We start from the raw sequence: 3,296 nt of genomic DNA, 5'->3' as shown, positions 1-3,296 counted from the left end.
TCTTCAGCTCAAGGCTAGCGCTCTACCACTTGAGCCACAGCGCCACTTCCGGCTTTTTTCTTTTTGCTTATGTGGTGCTGGGAATCGAACCCAGGACCTCAGGCATGTAAGGCAAACGCTCTACCACTGAGCCACCTTCCCAGCCCCTACAGACAGGTTTTCATTTGATGGTTCTATTCTTGTAGTTCTCAATGTTTTGGCTTTGGACATTTGGGACAAAGGAAGGAAAAGCAAAATCATGCTTCAAGTTTTTCCCAAAATCCTAATGTTAAAGTCTTACATAATAATTATATGCTCTTTATGACTTGAAAAAAGATAAACATACACACACACACACACACACACACACACACACACACACCTCTAATCACAGAAAATCAATTTAATCTTTTGCCAGACATTTGAGTATTTCCCTGTAGGTAACTAATTACATATTCCAAAACACACTGTTTCCAAACATAGAGTATTTCAGCATCTCCTAATTTTTTTTTACCACATTTCTCTCCTTTTCACACCCTATTCCAAATAACTCAAGTGAAGCTTGCCTTATATATGAACAAAGGATTCTCTTCCATTTCATGGAGTGACATGTCTACAAGACCATATTTTTTACATGTAAAAGGTTTAAATGAGTTTCATCCTATGTCATCTTTGGGGGGGGGGGAAGCAATCCCACCCAGAGGGCCACATTTCTGCTTCACAGAGATTTGGCTTTTATCCTTCAGTATCCATCTAGAAGGACATTATTTCCACACTAAAAGAGAGAAAAAGACCATCTCAGACTCTTTTTGTTATAGAAAGCTTAAGATCAATAGACTGACTGTGCTCCCTACTGGTAAAATTCAGAGCTACAGCCAGCTTCCAAAATGTACTTGGCAAAACTCTCACAGAAGTAAGAATTTAAAACTACTTTACCTTGCCCACAAACTGGATAGTTTGCCTGTAGTTCAGATCTTACGAGACTATTATTCGTTAGCTTGAGAGCAGAAGTAAGAGAAGTCAGAGCAACTCCGAGACTAAGCTGAATATGGATTCCTGTATCACTGTCAGTGTATTTGGCTGCTTCCTGTGATCTGGCCAAACCATATCTAAATTTACACTGGTCCAGTGGTTCTCAAAGTAGTCTGCATCATAAGCTCCCAGGGTGCTTGCTATGGATGTACAGTCAGGTGTGTGGCTCAAGAACACTGATTCTGCAACTTTGAGATTCTATCTTCCCTAGTGATTCTGATGGGAGTAGCCCAGAGATACATTTTGAATAACATTGCTATATTTTGCCAAGCACCATAATGGTTTAATCAGAACTATTAGTGAATATATAAGCAACCCCATCACCAGGACTACCACTCCTTCCTCTGTGAAGTGGAAGGAAGCTTCGGCTTCCTTTGCTCTCATATATGCCAACTCTCTGCTTCTCTTCAGTGCTCCCAGCAAAGAGGCTGGTTTTTTTTTTGGTTTTTTGTTTTTTGTTTTTTTGGGTCCAGTTGTGGGGCCTGGGCGCTGGGCGCTGTCCCTCAGCTCTTCAGCTCAAGGCAAGCACTCTACCACTTGAGCCACAGCGCCACTTCTCGCTTTTTTGTTTTTGCTTATGTGGTGCTGAGGAATTGAACCCAGGGCCTCAAGCATGCAAGGCAAGCTCTCTACCACTGAGCCTCCTTCACAGCCCAAAGGAGGCTGTTTTAATTAACAATAATCACAATAATAGTTAACGTTTATTGAGAGCATACTATTTGCCCAATACTAGTTAACTTTCTTATACTAACAATCCCATCAAGATAGAAATTATTGTTATTATTCCTATTTTATAAATGAAGAGACTGAGACATTCTTCAAGGTCGCAGACCCTGTTAAGTGGCAAAGGCAGGATGCCAAAACAGGCAGTCTGGCTCCATAGTACCATGCTGTATGAAATAACATCTTAAAGAGAAAAGAGTCGGGATTTTTTGGAGATTATATGATTTTTACTAAACTCACTAAAGTATAAAATTATTGTGGGGAAAAGAAAAAGATACAAAAGTCTAACATTTATCAATGGCTTACTTGATCAAGTTCAGTTTCCCTAAATATGTGTGATGATACAATTATTTTATAATACCTTTTGGGTTCCTTGTTAATTCATTACCCCACTTGAGACATTTGCAAAGTGAGATGTTAAAGCAAGGTAGTCAAGGTCACTAAGCAGACAACAGTGGCATCCTCCATGTTGTCTGACACCCTCCACCCCCACTCTGTTCCTCTGTATTCCTTCCTATTCAATACCTTTGCATACTGGCTTGATTTGCATACTGGAAATAACCATGCACAGAAGCCATAGAAGAATGAGCTATGTACTAAAGTAACTTAGCATGCTTTTTAGAAGACATAGTAGGGACTAAAAAAAAAAACAAGCATAATTGAAGACATTGACTTGGACAAGGGAGGTATTTTCCTTAAACAGTTGTGATAATAAATCTCTCTCTGAACTTTACCTGGCATTTAGGTATATCAAATCTTCAACTGCAGACTTTCAATTTCTTTTTTGTCTTTTTTTAACCTCATTTGGAACTGACTATTCTCCCAAGTGATTTTTCCCTCATAGAATACCTCCAAGGCAACCTGGACACAGTTATTTCCTTCTCAGGCCCTTGGTAAACAATTTGTGAGCCCAAAGTAGGTGAAATTCTTCTTGGGTGCAACCATGAAGGAAAAAGGTCACCAGGAGCTAGCTAACTATAAGGTCCATTCCAAGTTAGTCAGAGCCCCAGAGCAACTGAGAAGAGGAAACTACATTTCAGCCACAAGTAGGTATTAAAGTATGTGTCATCTCCATTCTGGAACACTGTATAACATTGATGTGACCTGGTATGTTTTTTAAAGCTTCAATTTGTTAAATGAGGACAAGGAGAGAAATAAGCTGAGAAACTACTTACAAAATAAAATAATAGCTCATAAGGTACAACTGGTGTAACAGCAGAGTATAGATTCTTGTGAGATCACTGGTCTATCAAAGTTGACAAAAATATAGGCAAAATTGTAAATAATTTTTCAGAAATCAGAAAAATAACCGAGTCTAAAGCAAACTGAGGGAGATTTTTTTCACAAAACTCTAGTGAACCTCTATAACACTATTTTATGACATTTTTTAACGACTGAATCTGATGTTTCTGTCCCATAGTTATCTTGAAAAGCAGCAAAATCATAATCACAGTGGCTATGAAAAGCAGCAGTCTTACAGCCACCCAAGAGGAACTCATAAAGTCCCATCTCCAGAGAGTTGTCAGTATTTGATCTGTCTCCTAGCATCTTATGGAACTTGT

The sequence above is a fragment of the Dipodomys ordii genome, unplaced genomic scaffold (genome assembly GCF_000151885.1).
Source record: "Dipodomys ordii isolate 6190 unplaced genomic scaffold, Dord_2.0 Scaffold203, whole genome shotgun sequence".
Taxonomy (NCBI): domain Eukaryota; kingdom Metazoa; phylum Chordata; class Mammalia; order Rodentia; family Heteromyidae; genus Dipodomys; species Dipodomys ordii.
This window is presented reverse-complemented; position numbering follows the sequence as displayed.